The sequence below is a fragment of the Meriones unguiculatus genome, chromosome 4 (genome assembly GCF_030254825.1).
Source record: "Meriones unguiculatus strain TT.TT164.6M chromosome 4, Bangor_MerUng_6.1, whole genome shotgun sequence".
In the NCBI taxonomy this organism is placed as follows: Eukaryota; Metazoa; Chordata; class Mammalia; order Rodentia; family Muridae; genus Meriones; species Meriones unguiculatus.
In genome coordinates, this window is record NC_083352.1 from 28,604,182 (window position 1) to 28,619,795 (window position 15,614).

The window sequence follows — 15,614 nt, forward strand, 5'->3', positions numbered from 1 at the left end:
ATGTAGTAAACCACTCTTTTCCCAAGGGTGCTCAGTTAGTGTGTTCATTTTAATCCATTCTCTACTTCTTTCTCCAAACCCAAAGCTCATGCCATTACCTCAAAGATAGAACTGGGAATCACTGGACACATTGCTCCTCTTCCTGGTGCAAAGACATTGATAAATGTGTTCTTTGCATTTCACGATCACTTGTCCATTTAATCAGCATGCTGGGCGGCCGAGCCTAGCTACCTAGGATATAGACCTTTTCCTGAGAAACCCTAGTAGGAGATAAAGAAATTTGAAGTCCTCTTTTGGAAAAGTCCCAAGAAAATCATCTGTATATAGGAATACTGACAGGACTGTGCAGAGGAAGGAATTAATTCATAGGATGCAATATGGGTCCTGGCTATCCTCAATGGGAGTTCTAGTGTGGCCTAGTTTTGCAGAAGGATGGCAGATTTTGTAACCTCTTATTAGCCAGTCACCATGCTAGCTGTTATTAAAAACAACAAATACAACATCTATTTGGCTATTTCATCACTACATGACGTGAGGTGGTAGGATATAATGACACGTGGCAAAATTCTTGAATCTTAAACTTTCTGTTTTGTCATTAATAGTTTAATCATTTTCTTATGATGCAAGAGACTGATATCTCTTGCACCCAGCAAAACTGGAAGGCCCTCATTAGCACGTAAGAGAAAACAGTCTTTCAGACTCTCCAGTTCTTGATACAAGAACATTATTCAAACTGCCACATTCCTTCTTAGCCAGAAGATGAATGACCAGGCTCTTGGTAGTGGCTGTGCCTGGAGCCTCTAACATACATGGCAGTTTCTTCTATAGCTCAACTCTGACACTGCAGCCTTAGCAACTTCTCCATGTCTAGCCAATACCAAGACAGTTTTAAGAATTTATCTTTCCCCATTGTGTGATTCTACTTATGACACTATCAGTTTCCCTGCTTATCAGACCTCTGCAACCTTTTGAACTATTCTGTGACTCCTTAACAATTTACAGTCATTCCTTAATAAACATACCTGTATGTATAGATTTACTGTGTCATGTGTGATTTGTTAGTTATCAAGACTTTTATTAAAGAATCTGTGTTTGCCTTGCCAGGAATACCAAGACAAGTGATATATGGTAGATTAATACTAAATAAATTACCCTATGTTTTAGTATATTGATATTCAATAAACATTGACATCGACATCATGGAGAGACATAAATGTTTTTCCTCTGCTACACAGCACATCCATGCCAAAGTTTACTCTACTTATCTTATTGCTCTTCTTGTTAATGTCTAATTATGTCTATTTACTTCTTTGGCTGGTATTGAAGCCTGCTGCATTCTGTATGAGTACAGACATTTTTGCTCAGTTTTAGATCCTATTTTTGTCTTTTAATTTTTTTCCTTCTTCTTCTTATTTATTATAACTTATTCACTTTGTATCCAGGCTGTAGCCACCTCCTTCATACACTCCTGGTCCTACATTCCCTCCCTCTCCTCCACCAATGTCCCTGCCCTAGTCCATTAGGAGGTCTTCCTCCCCTACTATCTGACCCTAGGCTATCAGGTTTCATCAGGATTGTCTGGATCCTCTCTCTGCAGCCTAGTTAGGCCACCTTGCCAGGGAGAGGTGATCAAAGAGCCACTGAGTTCATGTCAGGTAAGAACTGCTGCCCTTACTCGGGAACCCACATAGAGACTGAGCTGCCCATGGGCTACATATTTTTAAATACAAATTCTTGCACTGTGGTTTTAGTATGCATAAGTCTCGCCAATGAGATGAATTTTTTTGCAGAAAGAAAATAGCTTTAATGATCATATGTTCCTTCTTCTCCTCTGTATAATATTACTTCAAGCTTTATCTGTGGTGCTGGATTTATTGTGAAGTGTTGCTTTAGCTCATGCTTAACATGCATGGCTTTTTACTTATTTATTATTTTAGTAAATTGAAAAAATTACTTAGTTATTTTTATTTTATGAGTTACACAAGTTTTGCCTGCTTGTATGTATGTGAGCTATGCATGTTCCTGTGGCAAGAAGGTATTTTAGAAACCCTGGAACTGAGTTGTAGATGGTGTTAAGAGTCATGAACATCAGTCTCTCTCTCAGATTGCATCTAGCTATAGCACTGTAAGATGTACAGAGAACTAATGTGTCCATGCTGGCCTACTCCACTGAAGGAGCCACTGTCAGTCCTAACCCTTATAGTGGATTTGGGGGTGTTTTGGGGGAGGAGAGCGAAGATGATCCAAATTCATTCACAGACTCATTCATTCATTCTTCCATTTTCTCTTTATTCTTCTCATAGATTACATAGTTTTCTCTCCCTCCCCTCCTCTTGCCTGGCCTCCTGCGTTCCCAGGTACATCCCCCACCACTCATAGCACTAATTCCCTTCTGAAAAAAAGGCAGGCCTCCCAGGGACGTCAGGTAAACACTGCCTAAGAAGCTACAGTAAGACTAGGCACAAACCATCACATCAAGGCCGGGCAAAGCAAGCCAGTAGGGGGAAAAGGGTCCCACACGTAGGCAAAAGGATCAAGGACAACTCCTGCTCCCACTGTTATTATGTCCACAAGGAGATCAAGCTACCCAGCCATAATATATATGTGGAAAACCTAGATCAGTCCCCTACAGGCTCCCTGATCTCTCATGTTCCCATGTGACTGTGATGGTTGAGGTCTGGCAGCAAAGAGCTCCCACAAGAATCTTAAGATTCACATCTACTACATCTTTGCAATGGCCTAGGTCCAATTCATACATGGTCCTTGGTTGGTGCTTCAATCTTTGCAAGCCCCTCTGGGGCCTGGTTAGTTGGCTCTGTTGGTCTTGTTGTGGAATTCCTTTCACCTCCAGGTCCTTTTTTCCTTTTCTCCTTCCTCCTGAATACTGAGTCTAATCATTTAGTTTTAGGCTTTGTTGGGTATAGCCTCTTAGAAGACAATTTTGTCATGTTCCTGTCTGAAAGCTTAGCAGAGTATCCATCACAGTATCAGGGATTGACACTCTTCTATACGGTGGGTCTTTGGTTGGTCAGGTATCAGTTGGGCATTCCTCCAACCTTTGCTCTATCTGTTCTATCTTCATCGCTGCACATCTCATAGGCAAGGTAAACTTTGTGTTGAAGTTTGTGCAGGTGGGTTGGTGTTACCATCTTTCTAGTAGGAGACTAGTCCAGTTAAAGAGTATCCTCTTCAGTCTCTATGGCCTCTGCTACTAGGAGATTCTGCTTGAGTCCCCCTCATATCTTCCCAGGAGCTTACCCTGACTTAGGTCTCCAGCTTGTCACAAAGACTCCATCACCCTCAGGTTCTCTTTTCTCTATAGGCCTTCTGTCTTCTTTCTCTCTCTCTCTCCCAGTTAGTATCTCCACCCTCTTAATTCTCTGCCCCATCTCCTACCTTGTTCCCTCTCTTTAGCCACTACATCTTTTAATTCTATCTCCCCCTCAGAGAGAGATATTTACACATTCTCCCTTGTATCCTCTATGTTACTTATCTTCTTTGGGTCTGTGCCTCATAGCATGCTTATCCTGTACTAAATGGCTAAAATCTACTTATAAGTGAGTACATACCATATGTGTCTTTCTGGGTCTGGGTTATCTCATTCAGGATGATCTTTTCTAGTTCCTTCCATTTGCTCGAATATTTCATGATTTCTTTGTTTTCAATAGCTTAGTAGTACTCCTCTGTGTAAATGTACCACAGTTTCTTTATCCATTCTTTCGTTTATGGACATCTAGGTTGTTTCCAGATTCTGGCTATTGTGAATAAAGCTGCTATGAACATTGTTTAGCAAGTAAGTGTTTTTGTTGTATGGTCAAACATCTTTTGGGTATGTACCCAAGAGAGGTATAGCTGGGTCTTGAGATAAAGCTATTTCTAATTTTCTGAGAAAAGGGTAGGTTGATTTCCAAAGTGGTTGTACAAGTTTACACTCCCACCAGCAATGGAGGAGTGTTCGCCTTTCTCCATACCTTCACCAGTATGTGTGAAGGTGAGATTTTGATCTTAGCCTTTCAGATTGTTGTAAGATGACATCTCAGAGTCCTTTTGATTTGCATTTCCCTGATGACTAAGGAAGTTGAACATTTCTTTAAGTGCTTCTTGGCCATTTGAAAATCCTCTGTTGAGAATTCTGTTTATTCTGTGCCCCAATTTTTTACATGTTTTCTTTTTTAAATTTATTTTTATTACAATTTATTCAATTATACATTTTATTTAGCCCCCTTTCTCATCCCCTCCTAATCCTGCCCTCCCTCCCCATTCTCCTCCCATGCGGCCCATTTTTTTCATATTTTAATTTATTTTTCATATTTATTTTTTAATTATTTTACACTTTATTCACTTTGTATCCCCCCTATGGTTCCCTCCCTCCTTCCTTCCTAATCCCTCCTTTTCTTTACCCTCTGCATGCATGCCCCTCCCCAAGTCCACTGATAGGGGAGGTCTTCTTTTCCTTCCTTCTGATCCTAGTCAATTAGGTCTCAACAGGAGAGGACAGGAAGGAAGGAGGGACAAGAAGAGCAACAGAACCAGAAATTTGAACACAGGGGTCTTCCCAGAGACACATACTCCAACCAAGTACCATGCATGGAGATAAGCTAGAACCCCTGCACAGACGTAGCCCATGACAGTTTAGTGTCCAAGTGGGTTACATAGTCATGGGAAGAGGGACTGCCTCTGACATAATCTGATTGGCCTGCTCTTTGATCACCTCTCCCTGAGGGGGAAGCAGCCTTACCAGGCTACAGAAGAAGACAATGCAGCCACTCCTGATGAGACCTAATTGACTAGGATCAGAAGGAAGGAAAAGAAGACCTCCCCTGTCAGTGGACTTGGGGAGGGGCATGCATGCAGAGGGTGGAGGAAGGGAGGGATTGGGACAGTAGGAGGGATGGAACCACAGGGGGGATACAAAGTGAATAAAGTGTAATTAATAAAGAAAAAATGTAAAAAAAGAAATTTTAATATACTACAATATTTAATTTTTTAAATTCCTCATTTGTATTATCTAATGATGTAAATGTAAGTAAATGTATTACCTTTACATCTATTGTATCATGTAATAATATTTAGGAGGATAGCAACTTATGAGGATAAAACATTTAAATATCACTGGACTAGGGCAATTTCAGTTGCAGCCACTCCTGATGAGATCTGATAGACTAAGATCAGAAGGAAGGAGAGGAGGACCTCCCCTATCAGTGGACTTGGGGAGGGGCATGCGTGAAGAAAGGGATGGGGGGTGGGATTGGGAGGGGAGGAGGGAGGGGCTTATGGGGGGATACAATGTGAATAAAATGTAATTAATAAAAAATAAAAATAAAAATAAATAAAAAAGAATAATAAAAATAAAAAAGAACTGTGTTGGTATATTGATGGGGATTGCACTGAAAATGGCCTGTGGTAAGATGGCCAGTTTTACTAAGTTGATCTTACCGATCTATGAGTATGGGACAACTTATCAATCATCTGGTACCTTCTTCAATTTATTTCTTCAGAGAATTGAAGTTCTTGTCATACAGGTCTTTCATTTGCTTGGTTAGAGTTATACCAAGATACTTTATATTATTTGTAGCTATTATGAAGAGTGTAGTTTCCCTAATTTCTTTCTCAAGCTGTTTGTCATTTGTATACAGGAGGTCTACTGATTTTTTTGAATTAATCTTGCATCCATCCACTTTGCTAAAGTTTTTTTGTCACCTGTAGGAGTTCTCTGGTAGAATTTTTGGGGTCTCTTATGTACACTATTATACCATCTCCAAATAACAGTACTTTGACTTCTTCCTTCCTTATTTATATCCTCCAGATCTCCTCTAGTTGTCTCATTTCTCTAGCTAGAACTTCAAGTGCTATATTGAAGAGGTATGGAGAGAGTGGGCAACATTGTCTTGTCCCTGATTTTAACAGGATTGCTTTGAGTTTCTTTCCATTTAATTTGATGTTGGCAATCAGTTAGGTGTATATAGCCTTTATTATGCTTAGGTATGAGCCTTGTACCCCAGTTCATCATGATGAGGTGTTGGGTTTTGTCAGAAGTTTTATCTGTATCTAATGAGATGATCATGTGATTTTTTAATTAAATTTGTATTTTTTATATTAATTGCAGTTTATTCACTTTGTATCCCAGCTATAGCCACCTCACTCCTCCCCTCCCAATCACACTCTCCTTCCCTCATCTTCTATACCCCTTTCCAAGTCCACAGATAGGGGAGGTCCTCCTCCCTTTCCATCTGACCCTAGCTTATCCAGTCTCATCAGAACTGGCTGATGATTGTTTTGATGATTGTTCTGCTAGGCCCTTGTCCCAACATACTTTGCAGACAGGACAAACTGTAGCGTGAAGGTGCATTGTCCTCTTCTGTGGCCTGGCAAGGCTGCTCTCCCATCCAGGGGAGATCATATCAGAGACAGTCCCTGTTCCCCTTACTAGGAAACTCACTTGGATACTGAGCTGTCATGGGCTACATCTGAGCAAAGAGTTCTTTGTTACATCCATGAATTGTTTGAGTTTATTTATATGGTAGGTTATGTTGATGAATTTTTATATGTTGAACCATCCTTCCATCCTGCATCCCTGTAATGAAACCTACTTGATCATGGTGGATGATATATTTGATGTGTTCTTGGATTCAATTTGTGAGTAATTTATTACATATTTTCACATCTATGTTCGTGAGATTGGTCTAAAATTTGCTTCCTTTGTTGAGTCTTTGTGTGGTTTAGATTTCATGGTGATTGTGGCTTTGTAGAATGAGTTTGGCAATGTTCCTTCAACTTCTATTTTGTAAAATAGCAATAAAAAAAATTAAAGACCTTCTAGTACTCAAAAAAAAAAAATGAAAGAACAACATCACCCAAACTTACGGGACACAATGAAAGCAGTACTAAGAGGGAAGTTTATAGCACTAAGCACCTTCATAAAGAAATTGGAGAGATTCCTACTAGTAACTTAGAAGAACACTTGAAATCTCTAGAATATAAGGAAGCAAACCCACCAAAAAGGAGTAGGTGACTGGAAATAATCAATTACAGGGATGAAATCAATAAAGTGGAAACAAAGAGAACAATACAAATAATCATGAAAGCAAGTGTCAGTTCTTTGAGAAAATCAACAAGATAGACAAACCCTTAGACAAATGAACTAAAAGGCAGAGGGAGAGTATCCAAATTAACGAAACCAGAAACAAAAAGGGTGACATAATGACAGACAATCTTACTTTCAAAAGCCTATGTTCCACAAAATTGGAAAATCTAAAGGAAATGGGTGATCTTTGTAGATTTCACCTACTAAAGCTAAATCAAGATCAAGTAAACATTCCTCTTACCCATAAGAAAATAGAAGCAGTCACCAAAAGTAGTCTCCCAACCAAAAAAAAAAATAATAATAATAAAATAAAATAAAGCCTAGGTCCAGCTGGTTTTAGTGCAGAATTCTACCAGACATTCAAAGAACTAATACCAATACTTCCTGGTCTCTTTGATGATTGTTCTGCTAGGCCCTTGTCCCAACATACTTTGCAGACAGGACAAACTGTAGCATGAAGCTTTTTGCCTGGTTTGGTACTCCAGTTCCTCCACTTGAGGCCTCAGCCAACTGCAGAAGATTTCCAGGTCATGTTTTGTCTCCCATTCCTAGTCATCTTTACTAGGGCTGCTCTAGTTAATTCCATGGAGTTTTTCATTGTATTAGGTTTCCACTGTCCCTGGAAATGCCTGACCATTGTAGTCATTTCTCCCAGCATTCCCACCCCTGCACAGCAACCTGATTCCTCCTGTTCCCGAGGCCAACCATGCACAGTCTCCCTGCATAGTCTATTTTCTTTCTTCTTTCCAGGGTCTCTTGGAAGAGACCCTTAGCTTCTCTGGGTCTGTGGACTGTACCAAGACTGTCTTTTACTTTACAATTGATATCCATTTATGAGTGAGTACACACCATGTTTGTCTTTCTGGGTCTGGGTTACTCACTCAAAATTATTTTTTCTAGTTTCATCTATTTGCTTGCAAATTTTATGATGTCATTGTTTTTGACAGCTGAGTAAATGTACCACATTTTCTTTATCTTCTGTGTTGTTTCAAGTTTCTAGATAAAGCTGTTATGAACATAGGTGAGCAAGTCTACTTGTGATAAGGTAGAATGTCATTTGGTTGTATGCCCATTAGTGGTTTAGCTGAGTCATGAAGTAGATCAACTTCTAATTTTCCGAGAAACTGCCATATTGACTTCCAAATTTGCTGTACAAGTTTTCACTCCCATCAGCAGTAGAGGAGTATTTTCCTTGCTCCATTTTCTTGCCAGCATGAATTGTACGGTTTTGAACTTAACGCTTCTGACAGGTCTGAGATGGATTCTCAAAGTCATTTTGGTTTGCATTTTTTCCAAAAGACAAAGGATGGTAAACATTTCTGTAACTATTTCTCAACCATTTGAGATTCTTCTGCTGAGAATTCTCTGTTTGGATCTGTACCCCATTTTTTAAAATTGGATTGTTAAGTTTGTTGTTGTCTATTTTCTTTATATATTTTGGATATTAACTCTCTGTCAGATGTGGAATTGCAAAAATCTTTCCCCATTTTGTGGACTGCGGTTTTGTCTTGTTGATTGTGTTCTTTGCTTTATAGAAGCTTGTCAGTTTCGTGAGGTCCCATTTTTTAATTTTTAATCATAGTGCGTTTCTATTAGTGTTCTGTTCAGAGAGTTGTGTCCTCTACTAATAAGTTCAAGACTATCCCCCACTTTCTCTTCTATCAGGTTCAGTGTATCTGGTTTTATGTTAAGCAAGGTCTTTGGTCTACTTGAACTTATGTGCAGGGTGATAGGGATGGATCTATTTTCATGCTTTTACATACAGGCATTCAGTTTGACCAGAACTTTTGCTAAAGATGCTTTCCTTCTTCCATAGGTGTGTAAATGTACATTTAGGTCTTCAATTTGATTCCAGGCTGTTTTTTTTTTTTTTTTTTTTTTTTTTGGAACTAGCACCTCAGCCTGCTCCTCTTTAAGTAGCAGCAACTTGGTTTAATTTTTTTCTTTTTTAGAAGTGTATATTTATATTTTTAGGAGTATGCAAAGTATATTCTTTACTAAAATTTGGACTAGTTGTGCTATTTATTTTTCCTTATGAGCACTGGTCTCATGGCTTTCAATGAGTATGTTTGGTTAAAACAGATTATCAAGTTTATGGTTGAAACTTTTTAATATTATGTAATTTTCACCTTAAAATTTTATGATATGAGACATTTGTCTACTGTTTATCCACATAATTGGTAGTGTGTTTTCCTTTTCTTTGGCCAAAAGTTAATTTTATTTGCAATTTCAGAGATTCGTGTTTTTATTACATTGAAGTTGATGTTTTCTTTCCATTTTCCATTTTATTTTTCTCATATTATCATTTCTTTCTTGCTTTAATTTGATGAGTCTTACTATTTGTATCATTTACATGAGAACTATTTTCTTTTGTAACATTTGGAAGTAGATTGGCTTTTCTTTACCTACATCTGAATACTTAGGGACTGTTGTGAGTGTTATTTTCCCTTTGTATCTTTTTTTTTTTTTTTACCAGGGATGTTTTATTAATTGTCATAACTTGTTGAAATCTTACCCTGTCAAATCAAGTTTTAAAAGTCAACTTTACTCCTTATCTTTCTCATTTTCAGAAATGAGAAATAACAGCACACACTTACTTCCACTTTCAGAAATATCAGAAATGAGAAATATCAGAAATGAGAAATAATAATAGCACACACTTACTTCTACTTCCAGAAATATCATGAATGGCTTTTGCTAATTTAGTAATTAGTCACTGTGTCTTATTTCTCCTGATAAAGCATAAATACACTATAGAAAGGGTGTAATTACATTCAGTTTTCTATTCTCAGATTCCCTGTTACAGTAAGGAGCATTTGAATTGATGTTGTACAAAATAAGTATATGCACATTGGAATTTCAAAGCATTTAAAGAACATCCCTCTGTCAGTTTTGAGAGCTTACTTTCAGTTTGAATGGAGGGTCTTAAATAGAGAACACAGTCTTCCTTTCTTTTACTTGGTCTGAGGTGTAGGGTACTCAGGTATAGTTTTGATGTCAGAGGTGGGTGACTGAGCTGCCAACAGAAGAGTCTGCTAATTGTCCTTCCTGACCCACCAAGAACCATGTCTTTGGTGATTGCCCATTTATAGCAAAGCCACTTTTCTGTCCCCAAGTTGGGAACCTAGGTCCTCTGCTGCTCTAGTAGAGGGATAATTATTTTCTAGTTCATAATTTGCAATTTCAAAAACATCTCATGGGAATGTGGTCTTAATCCTCACCACCAACATATATTTTAGTTCTGAAAAATTACCAGAGTGTGTGACACCCATTTCTTTTCTTTTGACTTCTTCGAAGTTGAATCATCAAAGACAATTGAGCTCTCACAGAGATAAATGGAAATGAACTGTCTATGTAAAAAGAAGGAAATTGACAGAGGAAATTAAACGGAGCAAATATTTCTTTTAAAAGTGGTGTCTTTTTAGCACATCAAACTTTGAATGACTTGCAGTGGTGCACACTTATTTAAAAAATGTTAAAATTATTCATTAGACATATTTAATCAAATATGTGTAGTGAATAGTATCTTGAAAACTTTGAGAGGGACCATGCTAGGACTAAAGCAGGGACACACAGAACTGAAACATTGAAAGAAAGCAAGGGGTTTCTCACAGAATACAACATATTCATACTAAAAACAATCACTTGGATTGAAGGAAATCATGAAATTTGCAAGCAAATGGTGGGATCCAGAAAAGATCATCCTGAGTGAGTATTCCAGGAGCAGAAAGACACACATGGTATATACTCACTTATAAGTGGATATTAGACCTATAAGATAGGATAAACATAATAAAATCTGTACATCTAAAAAAGAAAAAGAAGAACGAGGACCCAGGGTAAGATGATCAATCCTCACTTAGAAAGACAAATGGGATGAACATTGGATGCAGGAGAAAACAAGTAACACGACAGGAGCCTGCCACAGAGGGACTCTGAAAGACTCTCCCTACCAGTGTATCAAAACAGATGCTGAGACTCATAACCAAACTTTTGGCAAAGTGCAGGGAATCATATGAAAGAAGGGGGAGTTAGTGTAACCTGGAGAAAATAGGACCTCCACAAGGACCAAATATATTAGGGTACAGGAATCTACTATGAGACTATTTCTCCAACCAAGGACCATGTATGGATATAACCTAGAACCCCTGCTTAGATATAACCCATGGCAGCTCAGTATCCAAGTGAAAGGAACAAGGACTATTTCTGACATGAACTCAATGGCTGACTCTTTAACTCCCCCCCCCCCCCATTGGAAGGAAGAGCAGCCTTGTTAGGCCCCAGAAGAGGACATTGCAGCCAGTCCTGAAGATAACTGATAAGCTAGGGTCAGATAGAATGGGAGGAGGACCTCCCCAATCAGTGGACTTGGAAAGGGGCAGGGAAGAGATGAGGTAAGGAGGGTGGAATTGGGAGGGAATGAGGGAGGGGGCTACTGCGGGGATACAAAGCAAATAACCAGTGATTAATATAAAAAATAAAAATTATAAAAAAAGAAAAAATGTAAGACAGTGTTATAAAAGCTTTGTGATCAATTGATCAAGTAAACATTTTATTCCAACAGAAGTCTCTGTGATAATGAGTCCTTAGAATAACCTTGGAAATGGTGATAATACAACATTATTTTCTTAATGAAATAAGATGATGGTTGGAAATTTTTTATTTTTTTAATTTTAATTTAATCTAACTTTAATTACACCTTATTTACTTTGTATCCCCCCCTCTAGTTCTCTCTCCTCCCTTCCCAATCCATCCCTTCCTCCCCCTTCTCCACACATGCCCCTCCCCAAATCCACTGTTAGGGGAGGGGTTCTTTTTTTCCTTCTGATCCTAGTCGGTTATGTCTCATCAGGTGTGGCTGCATTGTCTTCCTCTGTGGCCTGGTAAGGCTGCTCCCCCCTCAGGGGGAGGTGGTCAAAGAACAGGACAATCAGTTCATGTCAAAAGTAGTCTCTGTTTCCATTACAATGGAACCCACTTGGACACTGAACTGCCATGGACTACATCTGTGCAGAGGTTCTAGGTTATCTCCATGCCTGGTACTTGGTTGGAGTATGAGTCTCTGGGAAGACCCCTGTGTTCATATTTTTTGGTTCTGTTGCTCTCCTTGTGGACATCCTGTCCTCTCCAGATCTTACTATTTCCCACTTCTTTCATAAATTCCCTACATTCTGCCCAAAGTTTGGCCATAAGTCTCAACATCTGCTTTGGTACCCTGCAGGGTAGAGCTTTTCAGAGGCCCTCTGTGGGAGGCTCCTAACTTGTTTCCTGTTTTCTTCTTCTTCTGATGTCCATCCTCTTTGCCTTTCACAATGGGGATTGAGCATTTTAGCCAGAGTCCTCCCTCTAGATTAGTTTCTTTAGGTGTACAGATGTTAGTAGGTTTATCCTATATTATATGTCTATATGAGTGAGTATATACCATGTGTGTCTTTCTGCTTCTGGGATAGCTCACTCAGGATGATCCTTTCTACTCACTCAGGATGATCCTTTCCAGATCTCACCATTTACCTGCAAATTTCATAATTTTCTTGTTTTTCATTGCTGAGTAATATTCCATTGTGTAGATTTACCACAATTTCTGCATCCATTCTTCAGTTGAGGGGCATCTGGGTTGTTTCCAGCTTCTGGCTATTACAAATAAAGCTGCTACAAACATGGTTGAGCAAATGTCCTTATTGTGTACTTGAGCCTCTTTTAAATATATGCCTAGGAGTGGTATAGCTGGATATTGAGGAAGCGCTATCCCTAGTTGTCTGTGAAAGCACCAGATGGATTTCCAGAGTGGTTGTACAAGTTTACATTCCCACCAGCAGTGGAGGAGGGTTCCCCTTTCTCCACAACCTCTCCAGCACGTGTTGTCACTTGAGTTTTTGATCTTAGCCATTCTGATGGATGTAAGGTGAAATCTCAGGGCTGTTTTGATTTGCATTTCCCTGAAGGCTAATGACGTTGAGCATTTCTTTAAGTGTTTCTCTGTCATTTGATATTCCTCTGTCGAGAATTCTCTGTTTAGCTCTGTTCCCCATTTTTTTAATTGGAGTACTTGATTTGCTGGTTTTCAGCTTCTTTAGTTCTTTATATAAACTGGATAATAGCCCTCTGTCAGATACAGGGTTCTTGAAGATTCTTTCCCAGTCTGTAGGCAGTCGTTTCATTTTGATGACAGTGTCCTTTGCTGTACAGAAGCTTTTCAGTTTCATGAGGTCCCATTTATTGATTGTTGCTCTTAGAGTTTGTGCTGTTGGTGTTCTGTTCAGGAAGTTGTCTCCTTATGTAAGGGTGGGGCTTTCTTCTGTCTTCTAAGCTACGATTTTGTCTGGTTTTTGCTTGTGCAGGTCTTGCACCTGCTTTCACAGTCCTATCTCTATGAAATTATTCACTACCTCTGGTTCTTACAATCTTTCTCAGACTCTCTTCTATGTAGATACTCAACCTTGAGATATACATATCTCATTTAGAAACCAACATACTAAAGTCCCATTCTCTGCATTTTCACCATTTGAAATTTTCTTTGTTAATTGCCCTCTATTTCAAGGAGAGGCATCACTGATGAGGGTTGAAAGATAAACTACTATATAAGGATTGTGTTATTGGGAATCATTTTATTTCTATGTCCTTTTATCCTATGATAGTAATAGTATGACATATCTAGCCATAGGTACTTAACATCATTGGCACAATCAGATATTGGTTACATCTCATAGATACTGTCTTAAAACAAATTTGAAACAGTGGTTGGCTACTCCCATAGCAGTTGATCCAATGCCACTATTGATCCAATTGGAATATCTCGCCAGGAACATTGTTATTGTATCTCACAAGACTAAAAGCTAGGTGAGAATTATGGATAGTAGCATGTATGTCAGCTTCTAACATTGTGAAAGTTAACCAGTAGAGTTAAAACATTGAGTACTGGCTTAATTTATCTATGTTTTCTTACCCAAGTATATGATCAATAGAGCCTTAAAATCAAGTTGTATATGATAACATTCTCTTAATGCTGAGGGACATCTTTGGGATTCCATTGGCTAACAACTTAAAAAGAAATAACCTATTCCTGGTGTTAAACTTTTTATTTTTGTAGTATATGCTGTCTAATTGGGACATTGATACCCCATTATAGAATGACTATTCATTCACATATATACATGTGTACATATGTATATATGTATCTCCGTATCTATCTATCTATCTATCTATCTATCTATCTATCTATCTATCCATTTAAAGCCTTTACAGCAGTAGGTTTCCATATGACTTTTTCAAAGGTCTTTACTGTTAGTTATCTCTCCCTTTTCTTTGTCCTTTGCCCTGCCCTGTCTTCCCTCACCCATTTTTCAAGGAAGTGGAAATAGAATAAAGGATCATGAAGGAATAAAATGGAAAATGTAACAGGAAGAATTAAAGAGGAAGTAATCATTTTCAAAGAGAAAAATTGGTTGCTGGTAGAGAATGATGAAAAATAATGATTCATACTTTTGTATGTAGGGGGTGTTTTCTAAAACTCAATAAAGTGAGTCTGTTCCTTCAAAGCATAGAGCTGTCAAAGATTACTATAGATGTAAAATTTAACTTTCAGATAGAAATTTAAATTTCGGAAAGCATATGAGTCATGGAAGCTTGACCAGTTCCATATATGCACATACATACATGAATGACATTCATTAATGCAGAAGAGTTCAAAGCATTTTAAGATATTACAGAATTAAGTTATTTGAAAATCTTGAAGATTGCTCACAGAACTCACCTTTCAAGAAATGTAGATGTGTTGAGTTTTGATGTGGCATCGAAGAGGGTTATATGTAATTATATCAGAAAAGTCTGCTTGTGTAATGGCATAATTCCTTCATATATTTTAATATACCCTACATATTCATAAACATAATGGAAACAATGTAGAAAATTGTTTTTCTTAAAACACAGAGTCAGTTTTATTTACAAAAATACACAATAATGATATTGTTCGCTATGTTTTAGAAATGGAGTTTTTCATAATTTAAGTATATTTTAAAACAAGTATCAGTTTTCTCAATAAAGTCCTTCCCCCAAATCCCCCTCTCCTCTAGATCAATGTATCCTCTCTTTCCCTCCCATGGAGAAGAGGAAGAGGAAGAAGGAGAAGAAGATAAGGAGAATGAAAAGAAGGAGGAGGAGGAGCAGGGGCAGGCTTCCTAGGCATATCTACAGAGCACAGCCTAACAAGATACAATAAGACTGGGATGAAACCCTTATATCACAGCTAGATACGGCATCCCAGTAGGAGGAAAAGGATTCTAGGCATAGGCAAAAGAATCAGTGACACCTTCCACTTCCATTGTTGGATTTCCCATAAGAAGATCAAGCTACACAACCATAAAGCATATGCAAGAAAATGTAATTCAGACCCATACAGACTCCATGATTACCTTTCAGTCTCTGTGAGCCTCCATGAACCCTGCTTAATTGATTCTGTGGGCTGTTTCTCATGATGTCCTTGAACCCTTTAGATCCAACAATCTTTCTTCCCCTCTTCTGCAGTTTCTTTGGC